Here is a 15,468-nt window from a genome sequence, read left to right as displayed (position 1 = left end):
AAAGGCCTATCAATAATATTAACAGTTCAGGTCTGAAGAGTTGCTTCAGCTCTAAAACCTAGCACTAAAAATACCACTTGACATTAGTGATCTTTCTGACCATTGGCTTCTAGATACAGGCTCTGTTGAGTTTGGGGAATTTGTCAAATGGTAATATTGTAATTTTGGAGGGTTGATATGAGCTCAAGTTGGAGGACTTTAAGATTCCCATCAATGTCTGCGTGCATTAGGATCAGGTCTTCCAAGTCTGTGTTAATTTTCTAGGGCTGTTGTAACAAAGTGCCACAAACTGGATGGCTTAAGCAACAGAGATTTATTGTCTCACAGTGCTGAAGACTAGAAATCTAACACTAGAAGTTTGTCAGCAGACTTGATCCCTTCTGAAGGTTGTGGGAAAGAATCGATGCTACCAGTCTCTCCTAGCTTCTGATGGTTTGCTGACAATCTATGGCCTTTTCTGAATTGTACCAGAAGCCTCAACCCTAACTCTGCCTTCACTTTCACATGGCATTGTTCTGTGTGCATATCTGTGTCTAAATCTCCCATTTTTAAAAGGGCTCCAATCATAGATTAGCGGCCACACTACTTCAGTATGAACTTATCTAAACTAATTACATGCACAATGACTCTATTCCCTCTAAGGTTACATTCTGAGGCGCCAAGGGTCAGGACTTGAACATATAAATTTTGAGGGTGTAAAATTCAGCCCTCAATAGGATCCTTTTAATTATCATCTGTAGCTGTAGTCTCCTAGACAAACCCGTGTCATTATAGAGAAAGGAGTGAAAGGCCACTGAAATAGGAATATGTGAGTACACTGCAGACAGCCAGCACCAGTTTATTTTTCCGTGGGGTGAACTAGTCAAAATAATAAGGGATTCATTGGAGAAAAGAGTCGCGAGGGTTAGGAGACAATTATTCATGAGTCTTTCTCATTACTCTGTATCTTATGTAAAGTGAACAAACTGAAGAGGGCGTAAATGTTGAGGAGTTTTAACGTGTTAAGGATTTAGAAACATGATTCTGAAGACCTGATGTTAAGTATTTTATGAAGATGGTGAAAAAAGTACCCAAGACAAAGGTAAAATTATTTTTCCATGACTATTTATTTGCAATTGATCCCCAAATATATAATATGGAAAGTCAAAAATAGTGATTTGCCTAAAGAATAAAGGACAGGCGATGAAGTGCTTGGTAGTGAATAATGGAATTGAAGGGACAAAGATTCATCAGGTAATTGGCAGAGTTCAGATAAAAATAGAAACATTTAGTATTATCTTGGGAGAGACCAATAAATTGGAATGAATAATGACCTTTTAAATGAGGAGATTAAATTTGACATTCTATAAAGATACTTGTTACATGGGTATCCGAGAAGGTTCTCCTGGATATGGAATATAGTGAGACTACTTTGCTATTTGGAGTCTAAAACCTATTAATTTTCAGAAACAAATTCTGCTCCTGCAGAGACCATTGGATTGCTCTTAAGAATTGTTTGGCATTGTAGGTTTGGTTTGGCTTTGCATGGTTCCATCAACTCTTCTTTATTTCCCCTCCCCATCTTATCATTATCCAATACATTCAAAGTGGTTGCCTTCAAAGTTAGGGCTATTTAGGCAAAAGTACACGTGGCCAGTTGTCAGTAGTTAGCTATATATCACACCTCACTAAACACGGCTGAATTTCCAATCAAAGCAGTTACTGATTCAGCAGCACTATCAGAAGCCTTTGCCCTGACATGTCAAAGGACACATATGAAGTGACATTTTGTGAAAGAAAAAAATAAATGCATGTATGTTACATAAGCTTGACTCTTGCCTCAAGGAAAAAATTAAATATTAAATGCATATACTGAATTTACAGGTCATCCTAGAAAAGTGGTTGTGTGTGTGCACATGTGTCTGCACTTGTATGTTAAATCAAATGCTTTGATTCTAATAGATCGAATTTTTCTCCAAGAAACAAATCTTGCTCCACAAAAATACCTCACATTATTCTAAAAGCTCTGATCAATCAACATTGCGTTCACACAATGTGGAAGGATTGGCTTCTCTGTTTCTTTTTCAGTGAATCTAATAACAGTTTTGTTTTTCTTATTTTTTTAAATTTTAACTCATTTTTTCTAGTCAGTTGTGGCATAGTATTAGGGCTAGTTTTCAATAACCATTAATCCATTCGCTCAATAAGCATCCTGAGTGAGAGAAAATAGAGTGATTAAAAATATGCGTTTGGACACTAATCTTGACTCCATCATGATCCAACTCTGAAATGTTTCAGTGCCTTGGTTTCCTCAAATGTAATTTAAGAATAACAATACTACCTCTCTCATAGAGAGGTTGCTGTATTAATTGAGACATGCATATTCCCTAGTCTAAAAAGCTATTGCTGGAGCAGTGGGGTGGGAATAAGGAGTTAGGTCAATGCAAGGCTCTAAGGACTGCAGACGGAGTAGATTTCCTTAGAATCAAGAGTATGTTTGGCAGATAAGGACTGACACTGCAGTAAGAGAACAGCACATAAATGCATGCCAATATATAAAATGAGAGCACATTTGGGGAAATTCAATACATTTTCCTGGCTAGAATAAAAGTGAGTCTAAAGAAAGAGTGAAAAAAAAAATAAGCATGGAGAAGGGGTGAGCTCACTTATCTTTAGGCATGTTTTATATACAGTATAATATATGTTGCAATAAGGTTATATTATACTATTTTAACTTTAAACAGCTTACTTATATTGATCACCTGAAACAAATTAAGACTCATCATAAATAACCAAAAAAACATGTTTTTATTTTGCTCCTTTAATGAAGATGATAATGAACAGGTTAACTACTGTTCCTCTTCACTATCTTGCTTTCTGGAAAAATAAGAAAATAGGGTCCAGCAATATCTATTGCAGTTACCATTGTCATGAAATACCTGAAAGTACCTGAAGATTTTGGAATTTCAAACAACTGTGACTTATGAGGGACACACATTGCTTTTCCTCCTCTGGCAGCTGAATCCTCTGTTTCTTGGGGGAATTGCATGGTCACCCACTTGATGTGATTCCAACCACGTGTAAATCCCAACCAACCCAGGTTGGTCAAGCAAGCACCACAGTCCTCTGGAATTAATGATTATTCCAGGAGCAGACACTCGACCCAAGCAGAGCACTTAGTTCTTTTCTGGCAATTAATATGAAGCCTGGATGATAGGAGCTCTCCTTCCAATTATACAACTCTGCTGTCTCCAAGGTCAACATTGACACCACATATAGAAAGCCTGCCTGAAGGGAAAAATAGAGAAGAGCAGAGACAAGAGATGGAGAAAAAAAAAATGTCCAGCATAGAATCAAGTCCTAAACCAGCACCAATCATTCGGATTATCAGTTATATTTGCCAATAAACTTACTTTTTGTTAAACCAATTTAATCTGGGCAGCCCTGGTGGCTCAGCAGGTTTAGCGCCGCCTTAAGCCCAGGGCCTGATCCTGGAGACCCAGGATCGAGTCCCACGTTGGGCTCCCTGCATGGAGCCTGCTTCTCCCTCTGCCTATGTTTCTGCAACACTCTCTTTCTCTGTGTGTCTCTCATACATAAATAAATAAATCTTTTTTAAAAAAAAATTAATCAAACTTCTGACCCTAGCAAAAAAACAATTTAATCGAACTTCTGACCCTAGCAACCCAAAGACAATATAGATGATCTAAAATATGAAAATTTTTATCAGGACAACTGAATAGATAAAATAAAACAGGCATCTCAGAATATTTTATCTGTAGTAGCCCATTTCATGTATCTTATTAAACATATCAATAAAAAGTTCTACTATATACACTTACTTAAAGGAGTCTTGGGAGAATCCAACAAAGAAAAGCCCATCCCTAATTGGAATCACCTGTGCTTAGTAAACTCAATAGGAACTCTGATATTTTTCTTTCAGAATTCACCTAAGGCAAGGTGATTAAGGGTAAAGATTTTAAAGCCCTACCACAAAGTTTTGCCACTTACTAGCTATGTGACCCTCACCAAGTCAATTAACCTCTTTGTACCTCGGTTTCCTCTTTCATAAAATGGGTATAATAATTGTTCCTATCTCAGGGCACCTGGGTGTCTCAGTAAGTTAAGCATCTGACTCTTGATTTCAGCTCAGGTCATGACCTCAGGGTTGTGAGATCAAGCCCCATGTCAGGCTCTGAACTCAGTGGGAAGTCTGCTTGAAATTCTCTCTCTGTCTCTCTCTCTGTCTCTCTCTCTGTCTCTCTCTCTCTCAAAACAAACAAATAATAATCATTCCTTTTTCAGAAGGCTATTATAAAGATTAAACAAGTTAGTATACATAAGATTCTTAGAGCAGGGCTGGGCATATAATAAACAAAATGTTTAAAAAGAAGATGATGCTACTTGTTAAGCTGTGGTATAGAACTGCAAAGCACTTTTTAAATGAATACAAAGAATAGTCTTCATAAAATTAATATATTCACTAACATTCCTGTTGAATGGTGAATTTTAGATTAATGAAGTTTATATATCTCTGTTTCTCTTTCAATTATTACCTGTTTTGTATACTTTTTTGTTACTGAGGTAGTCCAAAAATTAACATCTAAATTTGCGTACTTAATCTGAATCATTTAACAACTAAATTGCTTCCTAAGAACTTAATTTAAGGCAGACTATAGGAATCGTTAACTCAATTAAGATCCAAAAGTCAGTGGAAGTAATTACACTGGTCCTTCCATAGTGAACTCTGGCATGGGAAAATCACTTGGCAAGGCCCTGCCCTATTCTCAACACTGGACAGGGAAGGAGCTACTCACCAAGTTCAGTAAGTAAACAGATATTAGTCCACTGTAGTTAAGCCTTGAGCTATAAATTGTATTTGTAAGTAAATTATAATTGGCAAATTATAGGCCAATTTAGCAGTTTTAATATTTACTAAAAACTTTTTAAAAAGCAACACAAAACTAAACACTTAAAGAGGCAGAAAACCAGCATTGTCACTTACTAGGTAAGAGACTTTAGTCAAATCATATAATCTCACTGTGTCTCAAGGTCCTTATGAAATAAATACAATCCTCACCCGTAGTCAAAGCAATGACTGCTGTATGGTTCAACAGAAATAATTTTGATCAGCTTTTTTAAAGCTACGTGATGCGATTGCAAACCAGCTCTTCTACGTGACTTAGAATCTTCCAGGCAATTTTAGCGGTGCTAATAAGCAGCTCCGTTGCTCTGACACACACACAGAACTATTTCCATTTTACAATGAGTAAACTGAGACATAACAATGATAAAGAATGGTTCCAAAATGACTCACAGAGCAAGTTAGGAGTCCAGATTCAAATCCAGTTTGAACTGTCATAAAAATGTTGTTTGCCAAAAAAAAAAAAAAAAAAAAAAGTGTTGTTTGCCTAACCCAGATGCCTTCTCTCGTTTTCTTCAGGCCTCACCACTAATTCCAGCCATGGCTCTGGTGATCAGTTAAGGATTTATTTGACTCACTCATGTTGACAACACCTTGCCTCAAGCAACACCCCCCCCCCCCAGAGCCTTCCAATTCTGTGCCCTTAGAGTCCTGCAGGATCAGCACACACCCAAGTGCAACTGGGGAGTAGTTAACCCCCAATTACCCTCCATCAGTGCAGTATGAGAGCAAAGGGCAAAGGCTTTGTCCTGTGCACCCTCAGGTAGACAGTGCTGGGATAGTCTACACTTCCTGGGAAGGATGGAGCCCTTGGGACCTCAGCCAATGGCCATCTCAGTAACTCAGCTTTGTCTCAGCCTTCCCTGCCTCCCTGTTTGGTGTCACCCTCACTGCTATCATTCTGCCTCCCAAACAACCACGGACACACAAACCCTTTCCTCAGACTCTGCTTTTTTAGGAGATGTCAAATTAAGATATGGATTAACTGAGGAATTATAGATCAAATTTCAACCAAATTAAGAACACTAATACCAGGCACTAATAATAATATAAAAAATGAGCCTTATTATTTTAGGTGTAGTACATAAAACAAAGAAAGACAGACTTGGCAGAAAGGACTCACAGTTCTGGTCACAGGAGAATGGATTTCGCCATCTGGATATTCTTACTCAGGGTGGATGGGATAGTGATGAATATTACAATCATGAGCCTCTTAGGCAAAACTCCATCTCCACCGGGCTTCCTTATTAATGATTTATCTTATTTTTACAGAGAATACTAGCAGACAAGTAGGGCCTCAAAGCATAATTAGATCAAACAAAATATTCTCAACACCTCTACACTCACGTAAGTGCCTCCCTTGCACGTGTTCAGGCTCCCAGCTCCTATTAATTAAAATAGGCCTGCTTGTGATGCATCTCCTCCGAAGTCGACAAAGCAGAGAGAAATGGAGCCAAAGTACAAAGGGACGATTGTTTCTCTTTGCTCATTTAAGATCCAGTTGGTCCATTCGGATTACTTTTCTTAGGAAAAAGTTTGACCAAAGTTAGAAATCAAATTGTGTCTGTGATGGGGTCATTCTGGCCAGCACAGTGGTCCTTCCCTCAGGTCTCTCGTAGGTTTGGGGGCCACCATTCTGAACATCTCCACGTCACTTTCTCCTCTGCTTTCTGAATAAGGAGAGAGCCTTACTGCTGCTCATGGAAATATTCCCACATTTGCTGGACTTCCCTTATCTTAGGCTCTAACATTAAAAAATCACAAGGAGAACCATATGAAATATTCCACATGATGCACTACTATCTCCTATTGTTTAAATTCTTATGAAGGCAAGAGTTTGTGGGGATTCATTATTAAGGTGGTTGCTGCTAAACTATCAATAAAAGTGCTCACTGGCATAAAATTAGGATGTGCTGTTAATCTCCCTGTCATGAGGGTTCCATTTATAAAGCTGGGATGATAAGATCTACTTCACGCAAGATGAAATGAGAAATCTATATAAGACTCTTGGCCCAAAGTTTGATATATTCTCATTGTTCAAAGTATGTAATAAATATTCAATCCTCTCCTTGATATACAGAAATGAGAGCCTTTTGTTACTCCTGATTCTAGCAATGTGCATAGTATTACTAAAATTGAATAACAATGGCTATCACTTGTACTTATTATTTGTCAGGCACTTTGCAAAGCACTTTTCATGTGCTTTGTCATTTAACTCTATACTCCGTGCATTAGACATACATATCCCACTTTTGCAGATATAGAGAAAAGGAGGCAAGAGATGTACTTAATTTACAAAGAACGCACAGCTAACCAGAATTCAAGCAGATCTAACACAAAAACCCAAACTACTAACCAAGCGGATACTTATAAATATCACTAAATTACCAGTTGGTTAAAGACTTAACACAACTTCCAACGAAAAATAACCCAGTGATAACCACTAGAAGAGCATTCTAATAATACAAGCTGAAAATCCTGTCAAATTAATTAGAAATTCTGTTCTTTCATAGATACTGATTAACAAGTGAAACCCGTTGGTAGGAATGTAAACTGGTACAGCCACTGTATAAATAGTATCAAGTTTCCTAAAAAAAAAAAAAAAGAACTAGAAATACCGTAAAATCCAGTAATTTCACTACTGGGTATTTACCCAAAGAAAAAGAAAACACTAATTTGAGAAGGTATATACACCCCTATGTTTATTGTAGAATTCTTTACAACAGCCAAGATGTGGGCAACCTAAGTGCCAACCTATAAGTGAATGGATAAGGAAAATGTGATACACACACATACATGTACACACATGCAATGGAATATTATGCAGCCATAAAAAAGGATGGGATCATGCCATTTGAGACACATAGATGGACCTAGAGAGGATTATACTAAGCAAAATAAGTCGGACTGAGAAAGACAAATACCCTATATTTCACTCATAAGTGGAATCAAAAAGAAAAAGAATGAATAAACAAAAAAGCAGCACTAAAGGTATAAATACAGAGAACAAACTGATGGTTGCCAGAGGGGAGGGTGGTGGGAGGTTTGGCAAAATAGGAGAAAGGGAAATAGAAGAGGAAGCAGTCTTCCAGTTCTGGACTGAATAAGTCACAGAAGTAAATGGTACAGCCTATAAAGAATGCAGTCAATGATATCAGAATAGCAATTTAACAAGACAGAGGGCAGCTACCCTCGTGGTGAACACAGCACGGTGTATGAACGGCCAAGTCACTAAGTTGTACACTTGAAGCTAATGTAACATAGTGTGTCAATTATACTCAAAAAGGAAAAAATTTAAAATGGATAAATACTGATTACTCAACATGCTTAATCAATACAGATGTTTCATATGTTAGAAAGTTCACAAAATTTCAAGCTCGAAATTAATTATGTCTGGTAGAGAAAAGGGGCAAATGTAGAACTGACTGGTAGGGCATTGAGCGTGATGTTGACTAATAGGATGGTTTCAAATGTGTTCCTATACCCTTTAGCACCACCACCCAGAAATACCCTTTTTAACACAAAGCTGTAAGAAGCTGCTTGCCTGTTTGTTGCGGGGCAGGGGGTGGGTGGGTAGGGTGGAAAAGGGGAGGTTCTATTGGTATGTTTTACCCATTCTGAAATATTCTATTGTTTTTCTAAGTGACATCCTACTGCACTGAAGTCAGTTTATTCCTAAAGAGTGGTTCTCAGCTGTGACCACATACTGTAATTCTCTGGGGAACTTTAATAAATGCCTGGGTCTCATCCTTGGAGACTGCGATTTAATTGGTGTGGAGTGTGATTGGGGCATTGGGAATTTTTTTTTTTTGAAAGAGAGAGAACATGTGTGTGTGTGTGTGTGTGTGTGTGTGTGAGCAGAGGGTGGGGGGAGAGGGGCAGAGGAGAGAGAGAGAATCTTTAGCAGACTCCACGCTCAGCACAGAGCCTGACACAAGACTGGATCTCACCACCCCGAGGTCACTACCAGAGCAAAATCAAGAGTTGGAGGCTTAATGGAAGAGCCACTCAGGTGCCCGTGGGCATCAGGAATTTTTTTGAAGCTTCCAGATGTGTGCACTGTGCAGCCAACGTTGAGAAGCATCGTCCTAAAGCCTGTTACATTCCACTTACCTTTGTATAGGTTGGCTTTCCCTAAGGAAAATAACATTCTGGTTGACTCAGCTTTACTCTCCAAGTAGATGCGAGGAGCTATGCACTCTGCAGAGCTCCTGCCCTTTTTGCTGCTCTGTGCAACACACCTGCTGGTTACTTGGCCTTGGTCCCAGAGGGGCTTCACAGAGACGTGCACTGCTTTACTTACACGAGATGGAATTGCTTGCGACATTGCTCTGCTCACCAAACGAGCACTCTTCCAATTTACAATGCCAACTAAAGGAGTCAGCTGGTTTTCCTCAGAATAAATTGGATACTAGGGATGAGTCTCCTAAATACAAGGGTCATGCTACAGCAGAGCTCGTTAGCTCCAAACACCTGGGTTTCTCAAAGCCAAGAGATATGTTCTAAAAGTTGAAATTCCACATCTTTGTAATTATCTAATGCACATTCATTGAATCCAAGAGTTGTTAACCTGGTAACCAATAGCCCTATGACAGAAGATATTCATGGTATACTCAAGTTTTAATGACATTGCTTCAGAACCTTGGAACATTTCAAATACATGATGACAATTCAGCATTTCTGCTATCATGTGTACTTGTATATTGTTTCAGAAAGCTGAAATGAAAAAATATATCCTTTCTAATTTCTTCCGGGAGCTGGTTAACAGAAGGAAGTTCTTTTTAGATATTCTAACTGCTATCCACCTATTGAATTTCTGCTTTCTAAAGGAAGGTGGTAAATGATCTGGAATAGTTTAAAATAGTATAGGAATTACCTTTTGTCAATTCCCAGCAGTCAAAAATCACCTAGAATACACCTGCATTCAGCACAAGTAGGTGCTTCACTAATGACCTGCAAGACTGCATACCTTAGGGAAATGGGTCTATCAAAAGTAGGAAGCTGGGAAAGAATTTTGCAAGGTTTGGGAGACTGGCATTAGAAATAGGATGGTGTAGGCAAGATTGGTCAATTCATAAACTAGGGAATTACTAGAGTAGTCAGTGGTTCTTCTTTAGAGAATTCCTGAGGAGTTGCTATTGGATCAGATTGCCTGTGGTCTTACCCTTAAATGTAATGGGTCTGAACAAACTGGTGTTATATCCATAACAGACCTCATAGTTTCACTCAGAAGCAAACTTATCTGTTTTGCAAGGCATGATGCAGTATCCTTCGAGAAGTTGTGGTTTCTGTTTCAATTCTCAGTTCCACTATCACAAACTAGCTGTCAGCAGGGTCATTTTCACTATAAACAGATCAGAGCCTTATAACCATCTAGTCGAGGCCTGATGATTTTTCAATGGTAAATCTTTAATTACATTTCTGATCTCCCCTTTGGATATAGACGTTGTACTTTCCAAAACACTGATGAAAGAGTAAATTAAGTGATTCCTGATGGTATTAATGCTTCAGAAAGGCCTTTCCTGACTAATCTAAAGTAGTCTCATTTCCTAAACCAAGGATCTGAGGTTCAAACGTGAGCACACACTATCCCATTACTCAACTTTATTGTCTATACCGCATTTATCATCATTTGAAAGTATCTTATTTATTCATTTACCTGTCATCTGGAAACCTAAGATCCACACAACAGATGCTCATGACTATGACTGTGATCCCAGGGCATCAATAGGACTTACCACAAAATTGGTGCCCAATAAATATTTGTTAAATGAATACAATATTCATGTAACCTGATCATTTATTAAACAGACTTATTTCAGGGAGTTAATAGACAATCTAAATATACATTTTATATTATCTTTAAATAGTTTTTAGGAAGCTACATTGTCAGTATTATTGAAAAGTATATGGAATATCCTTCCTAAAAATTTTTATTTTCCTTTTTTTGTAGCTACAAAAGAACCAGAGTAATTTGATAAGATCTCATGAAGTTATTGGGGCAAAAAATAATTTCTGGTTCAATAGATTAATCATGAGAAATATATTAAAGTTAGATGGATCTAGCAGCATCACCAAAATAAAATAATTAGAGGTTCATGTGACTACAAAAGTCCATTTATATATTCTGAAGAGTTTCTTCATTAGGAAATATATATACTTTAATAGAAATATTATTTATTATAAATGTGAAATTCTACATCAAAAGAGAAACAAAATATGAGGCTATGCAGCTGTCAGTTTTCACTTAATTTTTTTTTCATGGACTAAGGAGAATAAAAAGAAAGCAAGCTTTCCTTTCTGTCACTTTCTCTTTTTTAAATTGAAGTATACATTGACATATAATGTTATGTTAGTCTCAGGTGTACAACGCAGTGATTCAACAATTCTATACACTGTACAAGGTCTGTAATAATTTTGTATGGTGACAGGTAGTAACTATACTGAACTTTTTCTCTTAATTCACAAATTAGTTTTTAAATTAGAATTAGCTATCCCAAGGAGGAAGAATATTCTTCTTCCTAGACTTTCAAAATAAGTTGTATTTTTTAACTATTATTTTTTTAAAATCTCTGGTGAATCTTAATATGTATTTCCCTCCAGTTCACTAATGTGTATGTCTTTTAATATCAACAAACTTGGTGCAAAGTTGGCCCTGAATTTGTTAAAATTGTTAACTTCTAGATAGACACTTCTAGAAATCACCTTTTTCAACAGCTGAAGATTGGTAACAGCTACTGAGAATAACAAATATGTGAACCGGTAATATTACCTGTTGTCTATGACCTAGGTATAAAACCTTCTCTGTAAAATAAAAAATTAAATTAAATTAAATTAAAAATCTTCTCTGTAAAGACTTAATCAACTTTTTCTAATTAAGGGTTAGAACATATATACCTCGAAGATATGTCAAATCTCTCTATATACAGATAGAAGCACAGGTTTCAAAATCTGTTTTTAATAATAATTATTAAGTAGATGCAAATTTTAAAGGAGAGCAGCTGCTCCGAGGACTTACCTTCATTTTATGTACCCTGACCGTTATTGGGACAGCCCTATCATTTTGGATGTTGAACATCAGTGTGCTGTAACCACAAATCAGAATCAATAAGCTTCTGTTATGAAAACTTTATTTACATATACATATTGCTGCCACTTGAGTCAGTTAATTGAAATTGCCATACTTTTCCTTCAATGCCATTTGTCTTTAAGAGTTGCAAGTGTAGTCACATTCAAATAGTTTTTATTTTTTAACTACTCAAAATTTGTTTTGTTTTGTTTTGAGAGAGAGAGAATGCAGGTGAGTAAGGAAGCAAGGAGGAGAGGAGGGAGAGAGAAAGAATCTTAATTAAGCAGGCTCCACTCCCAGGGAGCCCTAACACAACCCTGAGATCATGACCTGAGCCAAAATCAAGAGTCAGACGAAACCGAATGAGCCACCCAGGCATGCCAACTACTCAACAATTTATAAAGAAGATTGAACACGAAGATCATTAACAAGTAGGCTACACCCTCTTTCCATTTTACCTGTAATTATAAAATATATTTTCTATGGTATTTTGCCAGTAAAGTGGCCTCACTTAATTACAAAAACAAAACCAAAAACTAAACAAAACCATGTTCATAAATTATCTTTTCCATCACACCCAATTAAAAATATTTAATTAAATTAAATATTAAAAATTAAAATTAAAAATATCACTATGAAAAAAATAAAAATAAAAATATCACTGTGATAGGGAATTTTTTGGTTTGCCTGCTTAGTATTTCTTCTCCCTTCCGTGGTAACAGCACAAAGTTTTTGCCCATGTGTTCTGGTTTGGACTGTTCCACAGCACTCTTCCTTACTTCAGAGTGGCCACATAACCGAGGCGGGCCCAGGGTGTTTCATAAGACTCGAGCAGGAGTGTTAAGAATTTGGCACTCATCTAGAGATATTAAGACTTTCCCCACTGAGAGTCTATCTGGCTGGATGTTAAGTTTGAGCTAGCAGCAATCTTCTTCCCGGCCATAAGAGAAAAAAAAAAAAATCTATTTCTACAATAAAACCTACGCACAAGTAGAAACAAGAATGGAGACAAAAAGCATTCTGATTATTTTAATTTCTTATATCTGAACCATCTCTCTTCAATCCCAGGAATGTGTGCCAACGAATCTTGTTGTTTTCTTTAACTAGTTTGACGTGTGCTTTTAACACTTACAACTTCATGATTCATGACTAACATAGCTTTGAATCCTTTAAACACAGTATGGATTCCAGTTCTCCAGCGCAGTCCTTAATTACATGTGAGCTTCCTTTGTAAATCCCACTCCTTTTTATATTTGAGTATTTTTAAAATTCATGTGCTACTAACATTGTGGGGTAACTATGTTGGAAAAGCTTTACATCCAAACTATTGCAAATTTTAAAGAAAAAAATATATATATTATCCTTAATGTTTAACTAGTTTGTTATTGCTCTTAATTTCATCCCTAGTGTGGACGAAATTTATTTTCTTCTGAATAAAGTAACCAGTTACCATCTTACTATTTGTTTTTGTTATTCTGAATCCTCTGTCACAACTTCTCCATTGTTAGATTTTTATCTATGTTTTTGTACCCAGATCCTCACGATGCGGAACAAATGCAGGACTATTGAAAAACTTTCTTCTGCTGCTTGTCTCCTTCCAAGCATCACTTCCAGTCCTTTATCTGGGTCCCTTCATCTCCATGGAACCCTTAAACCAGGCTGGGCAGAAATATAGTATACCAAGCAGGGAAGACGTGGCAGGAACCAGTGGGTCTGGGTCATTGGCAGGGGAGGATTTAAGCTCCCTAAAGCCCAATCTGAGGAAGGATGAAAAGAGAGTTGCTGGCTGGTTGCCCCTCTTGGGCCCTCTGGTGGGTACAAATGTTCACAGCCAGATTTGACACACTTAAACCTCCCTACCTGGTTATAGTTGGTATGCATTGCTACATGGGCAAGCACTGTGGAGAGATGGCGTGTGAATGATCTCCCAGAAGAAAGGACAAAGGGCTAAGCAAAACTCCTGATTAACTGCACTGAGTCTGCCGGGCTGTATCTCCTGGGCAAGGAAAACAACAGGCCAACAGGGGCTACCCAGCTCTTCTTTTCAAAACAAGATCATTAAGAATGTTTACTGAATGGCCAGGATGCGTTATTTTAGAGTCTCCATATTATGCCCTAAACCAAGTAATGTTGTACCTTGTGACAAATTATTTGGGAAAACCATGAAACTTCAATATTAACGTAGCTCTTCTTTAACCTGCCACAGGAATGCTGATGCAAGCAAAGTAAATTTATGGGATGGTTAATGTTCCTCTCGAGGACTGAGCAGAGAATAAGAGGAGATTTTTACCAAGTCCCTTGCATTTCGTAATTTTCATTACACTGCAAATTGTGCCTCAAGGGGATACCTTTGGATGAGGCTATTTCTGTTTACATTTTACCGTTTTGTTTTTTCAAAGCCCAAGTCTATGGAACAGGGACTAAGAAGACTTGTAGGACGTTGAAGTCAGATACACAGATGAAGCCTTCTGAACTCGACATATTCAGTTTGGCCTAACTGAAGTAACAATCCTGGATCACCAACTAGGAAAAAAACAGAGAAGACGGCCTAGAATATCCCAAGAGAAAGCAAAAATAAAACCACTACAAATGTATACGTTCAATACACCCTTAAATTCAAATTCAGCCTGGAGATTTTCACCTAGATGTTCCTGAAGTTATGATATAGGATTTTCTTATCTTCCACTTGTCACTGTATTTTTTAGGATGGCACTCACCACTTAGAACCTGCATTCTTTGTACAGATGATAGTTGCTAGGCCACTGGAAAACTAAAATGCACAACCCTTGAAGAAAAAAGAAATAGGTGATAGACATAATGTAAAGGAAAAGAAAAAAAACAACTGTCTGTGACTATATATCTGATTCAGTTGAATGAATGAGAATCAGAGTTTTAACAACTGAGATTGTGCCCACCTACAAGACACAGTTTAGCTACTTTCTTGAAAATAACCTGTCTCTCCAGTTGGCCAAACAGTTAATTTGCTTTTAAAAGAGAGATTTCTCCATTTTAAGGTTGAACTAATTGCTTGTTTGGCTGAACTATTTTGGTTTAAAATGATCAAATTAAAACTATATGTACCAAGTTGTTGTTTGAACTGCTTTATAATCCAAGCACTTCACCCATGCTCCTAGGACAATGGCTAAAATGGGTGGGTCCCCATAAACCCTTGTTCAGTATCAGCACAGAGACTTCATATTTCATCAAACAGTGCCTGGCCAGTAACATGACCCATTCCAAATATTAGTGAGGAATAAAAACATCAAAACGTATTTTAAGTCCTGCAATATGATAGACCATATTTAATTACAGTGTCATACTTATAATATCCAAATAGTTTCAAAATAGCAATCACTTAGTTTTTCATTATTATCAAGTCATTAAGAATGAGAGAGAAATTATTACAGGGCACTTTCAGTAAGGAGACCAGGAGCCCCTTTAAAATGAGTATGTATACGTCAGGCCTAATAGGAATCACTCAGGAGATGATTCTGTT

General features: G+C 37.3%; 1 long non-coding RNA gene across 1 annotated transcript in view; it reads left to right on the top strand.

Annotated features, from left to right (window-relative positions):
• The window catches only part of LOC112653543 (uncharacterized), a 38,583-nt gene extending 24,218 nt beyond the window's left edge, over positions 1 to 14,365 (top strand). Inside the window, exon 5 of the long non-coding RNA XR_003132260.3 lies at positions 13,507 to 14,365. This is a non-coding gene — a long non-coding RNA (uncharacterized LOC112653543). The remainder of the gene's footprint in view (positions 1 to 13,506) is intronic.
• The last annotated feature ends 1,103 nt before the right edge of the window (positions 14,366 to 15,468 follow it).

Source organism: Canis lupus, chromosome 3, assembly GCF_003254725.2.
Source record: "Canis lupus dingo isolate Sandy chromosome 3, ASM325472v2, whole genome shotgun sequence".
In the NCBI taxonomy this organism is placed as follows: Eukaryota; Metazoa; Chordata; class Mammalia; order Carnivora; family Canidae; genus Canis; species Canis lupus.
Note: the sequence above shows the minus strand (reverse complement) of the source record. Positions and strands in the feature narration are given on the sequence as shown.